General features: G+C 34.9%; 1 pseudogene; it reads right to left on the reverse strand.

Moving 5' to 3' along the window:
* Positions 1 to 126: 126 nt before the first annotated feature.
* Positions 127 to 13,577, reverse strand: LOC110695274 (annotated as a pseudogene).
* Positions 13,578 to 15,013: the final 1,436 nt, after the last annotated feature.

Consider the following 15,013-nt stretch of genomic DNA (forward strand, 5'->3'; position numbering starts at 1 on the left):
TGATCATATATGTTCAATTGTTCATATCTCACGTGTTGTCTTCTAAGATAAAAAAAACCTATGACTCTGATTGGTTTAGGTTACTACTTTAGAGCTAAATGAACAATTTAAGAGTGGTACCATTACTCAAATCAAAACAAGGTGATATGACATACAATTATGGTGTGTTTAGACAGCAATGGTGGGAGACTGGGACTCTGGGAGATGGCAACATGATAAGCAGCGTTTAATAACTGTTACCAATGCTCAGTCCCCTCCCTTTCACCCAAGAAGAATGTTCAATTTCTGTGAATAACTAGGTTAAGAAATCAACATTAAAATCTGATGACAGCCTGTCATGTCACCTGTTCTACACAATCTATGGAGCTGAATGCCCAAGGCTAAAAGTTTGTTCTTTCAGAAGTGGGCAATACCAATGATGGGGCTTGGTCATGACTAGTATCCCCAACCATGGGGTTTAGATCACAAGCCCTTTGGGACATTGTAGGCATATATGACAACCTCTGATCTGCTGGTTCAATCATCACACTCTCTATTGTAGGTAATACCGATGATGGTGCTTGGTCATGAGTCTCATGACTTGTATCCCCAACCATAGGGTTCAGATCACAAGCCCTTTGGGGCATTGCAGGCATATGTGACAACCTCGGAGTTGGTTCAATCTTCACACTCGTTGTAGGTAAAGACATTTGCTCAGAAATTGTAGGTGCAACTGTATAAGCTCTTTCAGATTGATAAATAAGTCCCATCTCATGCGATACCATCGACATGTAACTACTCTCAGAAGTAACAACCAGCTGCGGGTCTAGATTATTCCCGTAAGACTCCATTGATAAATTTCCTCTCTCTGCATTTAAATCCATGGCAAAATTGTCAAGGCCCTGAGTTGTGGAGGGATACACCTCAGTGAATGTAGATGTTTGACGTAGATTCATTCCAGATGTGCTAGCAAATGACAACGATGTTGCAGTGCAGGACAGGTCATTTTCAATGGAAAGTCCATTTACTGGCCTTTTCAGATATGTCATTTCTTCTCGTGATGATTTTGGGACTGAATCCGAGTATTCATGGCTGAAAGAATCAGTATCAGATGATGAAGACACGGTCACGGGAAGAGCTTGATTTGATGCCTCCCCCTCAGATGTCAAGGTTTTGCTTGATAAGATTCCTTTGGAGGTTAGGTCCCTCCATTGTTGTGCAACTATTTTAATCTGTGTATAGAAATGAATACCTGCTTTCCCTACATTTTTTAATTAATGTTGAACAAAAAACAAAAATGCATCAGTTAATGTAGTCCGAGCGCAGTCTAAAGAGAATAACATACAAAAGCACAGATTTAAATACTACACACAAATAGCCACACCCTCTCTTGGCAGAAAGTCATTTTACAGTCAAGAACTAGTTTTTTTTTTTTATTATTTTCCTTTGGTTTTTTAAGGGGTGAGAAGTAATATTATTACGTTGTTTATTTCAGTAGTTGAAAATATTTTGCTCGTGTAAGGATTACAATATATTCCTCCATATCCTCACCTTTCTCTTCTCCCTTCCATCCTCTCCCCTCTATTTCTCTTTTTTCCTTTTTCCGCTAATTTTACATGAGAAACCAAACAAAGGAAATGTACTTTGAAACCAAAATTTACATTGAAGATAAATTTCAGTTTAAAATGTTAACTATGACCCAAACACAACCTTAGTGTGTATACACTAGTGCATTCACATCAGGTGTAAGGGATGGGGGTAGAAGAGTGTGGTGTAAGTATTAAAGGGGGAGAGGGTTAACGAAAAAAGACAGAGATAGAGACCATGGAAATTGATATTGCCTGCAAAGGATTCTGTTGATCCAGCCGAAGAATTTGTCAATGGAAACGGAACAGGAACATTGATCCCAATCTGAGCCAATCACAGAGCATTTTAGAAGGTAAAATTTGGCAATGTCCAAGGAACAGAAACATTAAGCAGGCCGATTTTGGTTTAAGACAAGGAGCTTACCAACCCTACTTCAACCTTATTCTGAAACTTCCTTGCTGCAATACCAGATGTAGTAAAAATAGATGCTCCATTGCCAAACCTAAACGAGCAAAAAAATACTTTGGATGAAGAGGTTTAACTATATACTGAGCTAAATCATTAAAAGTCTAATATACTGCCTCAGAGCTCCATCAAGATGTAATCATCGGATAACTAATTTGAATTACTAGGTATCAAATATAAATCCAGACATAAAGCAAACCACCTTCAATAAAAGCTGGAAAACCCAAATAGTGAAACTAAACTGGAAAACCCAAACTTCAATAAAAGCTGATAATGCAGAAGAGAGTTGAGAAGTACTTGTGCTGGTTGATGATGGCTATGGCATCTTCTAAACTGTGGACCTGCATTCAAACAAATTTGAAATGTCACAAAGAAAAGGTAACACCATTATTACTCCGTAGCAGGTTGAAAAATTTAGGGAGAAGAAAAGATTTTTAAGTCACCAAATGTCACCTGTGTACATAGCAATACTGGTCCAAAAATATCTTCCTGGTTAACAAAAAATTGAATACTATTATATGTATGAAAATCGAAATAGCAATCCTTAATTTAGCACAATTAGCATAGAGGAGGGTGCAACGATAGAGGCACCTTAAAACACTCCATACTAGATGTGACGTCACTCAAGATAGTTGGGCCAACAAAATTCCCACCCTCATATCCTGGAACCTGGGAACAACCCAAAATTCACAATTCTTCAGAAAGTATACACTATACAGTCTGATCCAGATAAAGATTAGCAACAGTTAGATGTAAGCATGTGACTAATTAAAAGCAATTGTACACTGAAGATATAAGCAGCATATTCTCTCAACTTAAATTGACACTCATCAATATGGTACGGCTTCAGGAATCAACAATGAGCCCAGTCACCGACAATGTATAAAAAGGCTCAAGGCACACCAAGGCGTTTCAGAGTTCCTTGTGCCTAAGGTGCGCCTCATTGAAGTGAGGCGCATATAATAAACAATAGAAAAAAATTTGAAAAAAAAAACTTTGTGCGCCTTAAGCTGCGCTTCATCAAAATCGCCTCGCCTTGACCACAAAAAGCGATGATCCCTAACGCCTTGCACCTCAGCGCCTAGGTGCGCATTTTCAAACACTGGTCGTCAAATGGAAATGGAGCACAAAAAGGGAAAGATATGAGGTAGAATAAATATTGTAGTTGTTTCACGATAAAATAAAATCAACAGTGTTCACTGCAGCATGCTTCAGAGCAGTACATGTACAACACCAACCTATCCCCCCTCATAACCTAGTCAAAGATAAGCACACAGCTACAGATTGAGATTTCATTGTATTCATATCTAGTATATGAAAGCAGATAATATTTTACTAATACTTTGAAAAGTCTTAGAGCCGAGTCGCCGACCCTCCGATAATGAGAATAAATATTGGCATTTATGTGATCAAGCTTTATGAGGGTAAATGAAAGCACTACACCACGGGGAGAAAAGGGGGGCAAGAAAGAAAGAGAGAGTTATTCTAGAAAGTAAAATTAAGATCATGGAGAGAGTAGCTTGAATAATGAATATAGAGGCTATGCAAACATCTTTTCATGCAGCCAAGTCTTAAATTACTCAGGAAGGAATTCACAAATAATGTCCCTATTCCCTAAAAATCCAAAATTCTTTTGAAGTAGAATATATGCAGATTCAAATGAAAGGTATCAAGACCATAAAGTATACATCACTTCAGCATCCACAACAAATTCATGCCAGCATATGCATATTTTCCCTACTCCATCTTCTTCATTGTTGTTATTCCAACTTCCAAGGTTAAGGGTTGTGGGAAAGAATAGAGTGATTGTGGCAGAAAAGGTTGTTGTTTTACCTGATTTGATAATATCATCCATTAAAGCGACTTCCCAAATCCATTTGAAGTCCAAACAACACATAATTTGTTTTCGACTTTAAGTAGCCAATACTTATCAACATGAGACTTATTACGGTAGAGCCTGCCTTGAAATACTTAATACATTTATTTACACAACAGAACTTTATGTTTCAAAGATGAAGATGCAAGCTAGAATATTAATAGCCTAAAACAATACAGGGACAGTACCATGATGTCCCTTCCATCAAGGATAAGTCTAGCACCACTTTCAACTGAAGTTTGTACTGATCTACATATTCCATCCTTCACCTGCAACATTTCACAAGCACATTAGTCTGACAGCGGTGACAGGAGAAAAGAATAAAAAATTAATACAAGTGAAATGTTGTAAATATATCTTACAATAAAATTTCTAGACATCAGAATAGTTAGTTTAAACACCAAATAAAAGACAAGTTGATAAACTATGTCAAATATCAACTTATATAGTAGAAGTCAAATATCAACTTATATAGTAGAAGTCAAATATCAACATGTACTTGTTCGTAACTCCTTGCTGAGCACTGGACCAACATCTGCTCCTGCATCTGCTCCTCCAGCTACTGATAGGGTTTTAGCACGTTTGACAAGTTCTTTCTCCCTGAAAGTTCCAGCAAACCCTGCATCAGTTGTCATGTTTTGGCTCAAAAATGTAATGCCATTGGCCTCACTAGATATACCATATATGCTATGGACAAAGATAAATGAAACAAAATGTTAATGTTGCAAAACCATGGTGTAGCATTTCCAACAAAAATCACTGAGCTGAGTGACATGTGGGGATCTCCTGCAGCAACAAATCCAGAAGAAACCAGAGCATCAAGCGTAGCATCCATGCATGCATCAGGCATGACAACAGCCTGATTCTTGGACCCTGAATTGACCTACATAAAGATGTCAAAGCAGTGAAAAGAGAGTCAAGATTCTATAACAATTCACAAGCACATTATAAGATCTGTGCCTTCAGACTGCAGAGAGCACACTATATTCAACTAAAACAATTAATTATATATATTTTTTTAAAACATAAACCCAAGAATTAGCAAGTCTGGGGAGATCAATATGGCAGTCTTACCCAAACTAGTCAAGACTAACTTGGAGGTTGTTGCCTAATAGCTCACAATATAACATGTTCAAAGATAAAGGAATGTAAGAAAATGAAAACAAGTATAAAGTCCAATGATTAAAATATTACTATATTGGTATGCACAGCACTAGTTTTAGGAATTGTGCTTGTATAAGATGGTGATATAAGTGTCAATCATCTAATCACCCCAATTTTTTGTGTTTAATAAAATGCAGTTTCAGGACAAAAGCTAGAGGTTTGGATAATGTTTGTCGAAATCTAATCAGATCGGTTTTCACTTTTCAGTGGTCAGAAGAGATAATTTCCATCCAAACTATGCTTTATCCAATTTCATAGCATTTAATTCTGTCCATTATTCAGATCATTTTATGTAAATCTACAGTCAACTGCTGCCATGAATTTTCTGAGCATCTTTCTTCAATTTATTAGTTACACCAAGATACTTCCTTCATTGCAAAATACTCACCCAATTTTGCCATTTTGAGTTATTGCAAAATACTCATCCTGTTTTTATTTTATAATTTTTTTAAAAAATGGCCCACCTTGTACTCCCTCGATAAATGTACCCAAACCAAATGAGTGAGTATTTTAAATCAAAGAGAGTGATACACAACATCCAACTTCTAACAAGTAACAAATCAATAGACCACTACACAAACAATTAAGTTGCCAGATATGTCCTAGAGTAAGAAAAGCCGCCATCTTAGATTCAGTAATCAGTAACGTGAAGGTTAATGTTACGAAGTATATTGTTATGTATAGATACATTTTAACAGAAAATGATGTGTGGACAAGTACAAAAATAACTTGCTAAGATACAGGTGGAAATTTTTACCTCAACACGTTTCCCGTTGATAGTTGCTTTAGCAAATATGTCCATACAATCCTATGATAAAAGATGATTATAAAGAAAAGAGTAGTAAATAAACGATGCTTGTACTGAATGAGTAGCTGAAGCAGAATGAACATTAGACAGAAGTCATTGAGGTAGTAACAATTAAAGTCTATAGAAGTACAGAAGCTAGTCACAATTTTGATGCAGCCAAGCCCAGCCCAGCCTTCCAATATTATGTGCATGCGTTTCTTTATTTTCTGCCAGCTGTTATCATAGTACAATTATATACTATGATTTTGTAGTAGCTATCTTTATACTTTTTAGGAAGATTCTAAGACTGCTAAAGTATAAAGCCTTACACTGTTCTTTGATAGCAGAAATGTATTAAGACTTCATAATCATTACTCAAATTAGGAAGAGCTAATTTGCTCACAACACAAAAGTGTTCAAAGTCATCACAAACACACACACAAAAAAAAAAACCTTCAGAACAATGATTCACAAAACCACATATTCCAACTCATAATTTTTCTATCATCTGATATAAAAAAGGGAGAAATAATAACCTATGATATCTCTAGGGAAGAACAGAATATCTTGTTGCATGTCACAGAGAGGTCAGTGACCAGATACAGGCACTTCAAAGCTGAAAAAACTAATGTTGAATTATAACATCTTAAGTATCAGAATTTGCTGATATTCTGAGAAACTTGAAACAGCCAAAGAAGTCATTACTCAAATATTAAGGAAATAACTTACCTTATAGGAGCCAACACATGATATGGCTTTTATGTCGTCATCATCACATACATAATTAACGATGTCCTGTTCAAATAATTTTTCATCAATAAATTTACAAGAAAAAAAAAAAAAAAATGTGGAAAGCTTAAAGAACCCAAATCAGGAAAAGCAAAATATGTAATCAAAGGAAATCTAAATAGCTAGGACATACTTAAACTGAAATGGCAAAAAAGTTATCATGATGACCTTTATTGGCATCACAACCTGCTAAGTATTGTTATATATGAGAGAGAGAGAGAGAGAGAGAGAGAGAGAGAGAGAGAGAGAGAGAGAGCTTACATTGCCTCCATGAACAATATTTAAGACTCCATTAGGAAAGCCTGCCTCTATGGCCAATGCTGCAAGCTTCATTGAAGCACCTAGGATAAAACAAAATGCAAGAATGTAAATAACACTAGTCTATGAGTGGGATTACAGACAATATCAAGCATTCAATGATAATATATATCTGCCACCTTTCAATAGTAAACTTGTAATTAGAGAAAGGTGTGGATAGATCAAGATGATAGAAAATGTAGATAGAAGGGCATTCTGGAAACAGAGAGTAAACATGCATCAAAAGGTGAGTAAGAGAAATTTTGCATATAATCTAGAAGGATTATAACACCAAATTACCCAAAGGAGGAGGGACCTCCCCACTACGGTCCACTATATTATCCAAGAGCACCATAATACGTTTCAAGTATTGGTATGTATCTGTTGAGAGCTCAAGTGAAGCATTTGGCCCTATTCTCAATTTCCTCACAATTTTATCACTCTTTATTGCAGTACCCAACCTTGATTCTTACCTCTCACATTCAGCATTCCAGTACTAAAAGTCAAAGCCATGCCTTCATGAGCTCGTTACTTACTAAATTCCTAGTAAAGCCACAAATAAAATGAAGCATCCTTATCATCGAAATTAATAAGTTATGACCAAAACTTGCTCTATCATCCCTTTGCGCCGTAAATTAAGCTTGCCTTGAGCCACCAGAAAAAATTTCCCAATGAACTTAATATGTTTCCACAATGTTATGATGGCCTTAATCATCTTCTGGAACCCTCAGATATATAAGTTATCTCAAGCATTCCTTCTAAAGTATAGCTCTCTACCAATCCTAACTCACCAAACACTTTACTGATCACCATAGTCGCAAAAGATATCTCATATCTCTTAACACAAATACTGAGATTGTAAGCATTACTCTTAACTTATACCAACATTTTTGGCCTTGGAATCTTTTCCTCTTTCATCCACCAAAACAATGTCATCAGCAAACAGGACACGCCATGAAACCATCTAGTACCATCCTGCTGAGTCATCTAAGATTTTTGCATAAAGTGGCAGGCTGACCCTTAATGTAACTCAAAAGCCAAATCAATAGGGTAGCTCTACATCCCCTCCTCGACCTCTCCTCACCTAATGGTAACCTAATCTCCTTCTTGAATATCCTTGTTTGGTTCATATTAGTTTATCTAAACTTGTATTATCTTTACTTGCTTTCACTATAGAACTTGTCTTTTCAGATTCATCTGAACTAAGCCGAATTATCTGAACTTATTTTGCTAAAAATAAAATGTAAAATAAGATAATATAAGTTATAAGAAGCTAATAGAAGCCTCTTTAGAAACCATAGGATGTACAATATTCAGTATAAAGTGAAATGATATGCTCCACTTTAATGACCCTTAATTTATTATCACATCGTTCGCAGTTTGGGGCATAAACCAAAGCATCTTAGGAGCTTATCACAAGATTTACAACTCATCAAGTTTCGAATGCCTAAAATAATATACATGATGTCAGTAGTAAAAGAGAGGGGCATTATTTCATTTAGTAGTTTTGTGTATGCACAAGATTTTTGAGAGGAGATAATCGCACAAGTCACAACCATAACAGTAAAGATCATCATCAGAAACAGGTTTTTGCCAATTTCCTACTCTACTGGATGTATAGCACAAATCTATAAGCTTTCTTTCCAAACAACTTGAATTTCAAAAATATTATAATGTAAAAACAATGCAGAAGAGCCACAAATCACCTGGATTTTTCTCAGATGGCTTTAGGACAAATGTATTCCCACATGTAACTGCAACTAAGAACATCTGAAAAAAAAAAAAAAAATCTTACAAGACTCAAGAAAAATCTCAACATTTCAACATGATAAAAAACTTATCGGTCTCGGCTAATACATGTTGCATGTTGGATTAATATTTAAACGGTGAGGCGAGAGGTTTTGCAAGATCAGATAAGGAGCCAAGAAGAGTAATATGGGGATAAAGGTCAATAAGTTTTCCACATGATATCATCACTAGACTCCTAATTTAAAAAGATGAGAAAAAAAGAGGAGAAAATGTACAAATAAACAAGCTTTAAGTCAAAGGATGTTAAGTATCAGTATATCTATAGCAATTAACTAATCAAAAGGCACAATCAAGGTAAATAAAATGATTTGCAAAAGCACATCCTTTGAGGGGGAAGTGATGTCTGCGAGCTCAAGAGTCAGCACTCAACATTTCTAAAATTTTAAATGTTTTTTCTAGCTTGATACAATATAATGAATCCATGTTTCTTAAATTGTGGTCATTGAGTTACTCTTAATTTCTTACCAGATTGTTGCTCTCCACAACATCTGCTGTCTATTTCTGTAAAGAATAAAATCTATTCTAATATAACTCAGCTTAAAGAAAATCAATTTCACAAAGTGTAGCCAAATAGCCAAATTGACACCTTACACAACCATTCATCACAGAAAAGCAACTAATGCAAGAAGAATTTAGAAATACTGAAAAACATACCCACAAGGGGACCATAGAGGAGAAGTTAGAATTGCATATCCCAGCACAAACACCTAGAGGTTCCCTGATGGAGTACGTATCAGTCGCATTAGAAGCATTTGCAAAAAAACTTCCCCCATTGTACAGTTGTAATCTCACAAGCATGTTCAACCACCTCTAGAAGCATATAAAAAAAATATAAATAAATAAAGCCAACACGAAGATAAGCTCTTCTGAGTTGTGATTCTTTTCTTTCAAACAACAATCTTTACCTAACCAATGAAGGAGATCAGCATGAGCACTCTTAATTGTCTTCCCCTGTTCAGTGTTGATAATCAAGGCAAGCTTCTCCTGGAAAAGAAGATTTATATAGTTTATATAAATATCCAATAAAATAAAAATAATAATAAACAAACATACATATTTTGCATTCTCACTTTGTCTCTGTGTATGAGCTCTTGGAGTTTCATCATAGTACGCTGTCGACTGAAAACAGGTGTATTCTTCCATAAAGGAAAAGCTTCTTTTGCTGAAAAAACAGCAGCTTTGAACTCTTCATATGTCGTTGAAGGCACTTGAGATACAACCTCTTGAGTTGCCTGCTCAAAGATGCACGTTTAGTCACCATGACTGGCTACGAGAAACTGAAGGCAACACAAGCAGAAAATGTACACTCACAGGATTGATAACATCAACAAAGACAACTCCTTGTGATTCCACAAATTTTCCACCAATTAAATTGAAAACCTTCATCTGCAGATGTTAGAGTAGAAAATGCTTTGTGTAAGATATACACCTTCAAACTTTCGTTCTTTACTTTGTGTTAGCAGGTGCTTGTGGAAACGATGACCATTTATGACAAGCTTATAAGTGCACACACTAGCATATATTTTATGGTGAGACCTTACTTGCTCGACGTTTTCGCTGGAAGCTCCTACAGCAGATGCATTAGGCCTCCATGACTTAAAACTTCTTTCTGTCCCAAAAAAATAATAAGGTAAGATTCAGAGGAGTCTTTGCTTCAACAAGCCTGAATTATGCTGCTATGATTTGCCTATGAATCACATTGTAAATCAGATAGCTGATCTTCCATTCAAACCCAGGACATACAAGGTTTGTTGATCTTCTACCAAGACATACAAGGTTTGCTTGCCAACTAATCAAAGGTCTACTTCTCTTTCCATTGCAAATTCTCAAGATGATCTCATCCTAACTCCACATGAGATCAATTGGGTTCACTTATCATGTCTTACTTCCAAACAAAGATATTCACGCCTGATTAAAAATCTCTCCATTCCTATTTTCAACCTTTCAAATGTGGCTACATTATTGAAAAAAGAAATTTCTATTAGAATTTAGAAATATAGGAGCTTGAGCTTTTTCACTTCAATGATAAGCATAATTGTATATCTAAGAGACTAACAACATTAACTGACAGAACCTACACTAAAAATAATAATTATAAAAAATAAATAAATAATAATAATAAAAAATAAATAAAAAAAAAAACGGTTCTTGATATAGGTATGCTTCAGAGGTTAACATCTCAAATGCGTAAAAATGAGCATGCTTAATGCAATGTCTTCACCACAAATTCTTGCAGATTTCCTTCAGTTTATGCACCCTCGTTCTTAACATTGTTTCCTAATAGAACATTGTAATAATCTGAAGCACTAAACAATAGTTGATAATGTTATTGTCATAATACAATAATAAGCACAAAGTATAGAAGACACTTAAAAGCCAAAACCTCTCAGTCCACTAGGATAGCAACAAAATACCCCCAACAGACTCATATTTTCAGAAATTGGACACTTGTAAAAATTAAGCTTAAGGATGAAGTATTAGCTTAGCTCAAAATAATTTAACATACAGGTTACTCAACTTATATTCAGAGATAAAAGTCAAACCCAGGAGAGCTGCCAAGTGCAAGGTGCATATGACATAACTACCAACAAAACATAGATATTAATGAGAAAATATCGCGTAGAACCTGAGAAATTTCCTTCGCGAATTTTAGTTTTGAGATTGTACAAATGCCTTGGGGTGGACTGAAGTTGTGGATTACTTTGCTTCAGAGTCTCAAGCACTTGGCGCGGTTTTATACCTGCTTCAATCATTTCCTTAACTTGCCTAGCCTCTTCTTCATTGAAGCGATGACTAAATCTATGCTCTGACATATCCTTTAATGGTTCATGGTTGTGTTCTCCATTTTTAATCTTAAGCACCCAAACATCCTCTTCCTTTTTACCAATGATCTCAAAAGGGCAATTTATGAGGCGTGAGTTTTCCTTTCTTTTGCGCTTAGGAGCCTCAGACTTGTGCCTATTGCGACGACCTCCTCCTCTATCACAGCCAAGGACAACATTGCTGTCTCTTTTAGACTTCCTGATAGTCAACACATAACCTTGGCTCACACCAAAATCACGAACATATGTAATAAGTTCCTCTCTATCTTTGAAGGTTCGAGGTGGAGGAGGGCACATCACATTCGGCTGAACGCTCTCCATGGCTCTTTACATGGATGAATAAGATTTATGCAAAATTCTGCAAACATAGGCATATATCAGAAGGAAATTTTTCCCATTGCAGCATCCACAAAGTCATATAAGTCAACAACTCCAGCACATCATTTGAGAAATTATAGAAAAAGAAAAAAAAAAAATAGTCAAACAATGCATAGAGTGCCTATTATTTATACCATGATATCGGACCCTAAAATATTTTCCTCTAGTGAGTTAATACGATTTTGAAGACAATTACAAGCAAAGTCAACTTCATCCCTGAGTCAAAGGCAGAGGGCTAACAGTTACATTGGGCTTAACTTTAATTGTTTGTTACACTAATTTATACGAAAAACATTATAATATGGGATTGTAGCCTTGTAGGATCTTGTTAGATTTTTCTCGATGTGCATTTTCCAAATATTTGTTAATCAATACACAAATATAAGTTGATTGGTTTGGTGTGTTCTAGTATGAATCCTTTTTGGTTTGGTTTGATTCTAACAAGAATAAAATTCCTTAGGGGCAGAGAACATAACTATAATGTTCCTTCCACAACCATAATACGAACTGTTTATGAATTGCTATGATCAGGGCTACTGGACAACTGATTGCCCTTCATCATGCCCCCCCCCCCAACATTTGTGTGGCTAGCTACAAAGTAGAAAGTACCATGAACCACTCCCATTGTCTCCATTACAAGTTTCCAAGTAAGCCAATATTCGAGTGTAAAACTTGAAGGCAGCCCCATTAAGCAAATCAGAAAGTTCAAAATTAGCCCACAAACCCACAATTATGATAATGATGGTAACAATATAACTCATGGTGATAATATGTATTACATTCTCATAAAAATCAAAACTTATACTACCCAGAATGTAATTACAATGAACAATCAAACAAACAAATGCGCATCAATATTACAATTCTACTGTGTGAAAATAAGCAATACAACAGAAAAAGATTCTAACTAAAAAAAAAAGAAGAAGAAGAAAAAATCAATTCGAATTAGAAAAGGTGATTCAAGATTTGCCCAGCAGAAATTCGAAACATCAATCATGAAGAACACAAAAGCCCTCAATTAAGAATATTAAATGTATCAAATTCATGTGTTGAAACTATAATTCTGACGCATATATTAATGGTTTTGTACTCGTAATTGTAACGATGATTGAAGTTATTACCTGTTGATCAGAAATTAGTCCTACAAAAGACTGATTATGGAAGAAGCGGGATAGAGAATAGAGAGTGGAGCAATTTGGAAGTTGAGGGAGAATGACCTGACTAGGTTCTTTTACTTCTATCACTTTTTTTTTTTTTCTTTTTTTTCATAGGGTTGGAATGATTTTAACACTCGATAAATTGATTTACTCCGTACCACATTGTCATCACCGCTTATCACTTATCACTCTCAACGTGAAAGCCATGAACTATGATTACGGCCTCGGTTGCATAATAATTGCAACATTTTGACTTTTATACTATTTCGTAATTTTTTATCAATATATAATTACAAATATTAATGGTTAAAGTCGTATATTGACAATTGTGTCAATCAAACTGGTAAGATTATTAGTAAACAGAACAAACATTTGAAACCCAAAATCATAAAAAGTGTAGAAATCTATTATCACCCTATCGGACTACCAATATCATTTTGTGGATCTTAAGTGATCTTAGCAAAATTAACAAACTTCCATATGTTTATCCATCATACATATTGACTAATGGCTACTCTTTGTCTCTAAACTATACACCATGCACAATTTACCCTTTTTAGTATATTGTTTTGTGTTTGAATTGAAGGAAATGGAGAGAAAGGAAGGGAAGGGAAATGGAGAGAGGGATGAAGAGAATTGGAGGGAGAAAGAAATGGAGGGATTAAATTCTAAGAAAATGATCCTTCCAACAATTGAGAGATTTGGAAGAAAAACCATCATTCTTCCTTCCCCTTCCTTTCCCTTCCCTCCCCTTCACCTCCTTCCCCTTAACATTACCCAAATAAACTGTTAGTGATGATGATTAAAAAATAGAAAGTAAGATAGTGAAATCATGTGTTAGATGAGAGAGATAAAGTAATAAGACTATGACTATCCATTTCTTTATGAAATGGTCTTTGAAAGTTAAGTTGAAGCCATGGGAATTGAAGCAATGACCATTTATTTTGGCCTATTATATGCTTTTGATACATCACAAAAAGGAACTAAAACTCTAATTTAACTTATTTCATCATATTGACCATCAATCATACCAAACACAATTTTTTTACTGACCAAGATGAGTGTAATTTTCTAATGTTTTCCACTTTCATTCATAAAGATGTACAAAGTATTGACTCAATTTTAACGCTCTTATTAGAGTTGATGATCTTTTATACACACAAGGCCAACCTAAAGTTACTAAGAGAAACTAAAACCATCCACACACAACAACCTAAACCCGACCCGATAATAACTTTCAAGGGCATATTCTTAGATGCACCCTAACCTGGCTGCATCATTCATCAAATACCCCCTTTTATACACCAAACACACATATATACTATGTACTACTAGAGTACTGGTATATATTACTTCATCTCCTTCCTTCAATTTTCTTCCTATTTTATTTCTTAATTTTTACATAATTTTTTCTCTTTTTTCCCAAATTCTTTACTTAATTCTTAATTGTGGTTGAAATTTTCTCTCTCCACTGTGTTTGGCATTATCTTCTTCTATTAAGATTTTTTTCTTTTCTCCATTTTTTGTATTTTCGTTGATTTGTGATGGATTTAATTGGAATCTTGAAGAGATTGGTGATATAAGTTAGTTTATGTTGTTGATTTGTAATTTGGTTTAATTGGTTATATTTTCTGAATTTGTGATTGATATTGCATATATAATTTTTGGGTAATTTGCCAATTTGTAATAGGTGATGAACACAAATTGATTGTAATACTTTTCTCTTCACTTTTCTTTCCTATCAAAATTTATCAAAATTTTCATCAAAATTTTATTCTCCTCTGTTTTTTCCTCTTTCGTTCTTCATTTTCTCTCTTCTCTGTAATTGTATTTTGTTTAATTTCTATCAATTTGATCTATGTACGATTTTCGATTTTTTTGTGGTGATTTTGTAATGAATTTT

Source organism: Chenopodium quinoa, unplaced genomic scaffold, assembly GCF_001683475.1.
Source record: "Chenopodium quinoa cultivar QQ74 unplaced genomic scaffold, ASM168347v1, whole genome shotgun sequence".
Lineage (NCBI taxonomy): Eukaryota > Viridiplantae > Streptophyta > Magnoliopsida > Caryophyllales > Amaranthaceae > Chenopodium > Chenopodium quinoa.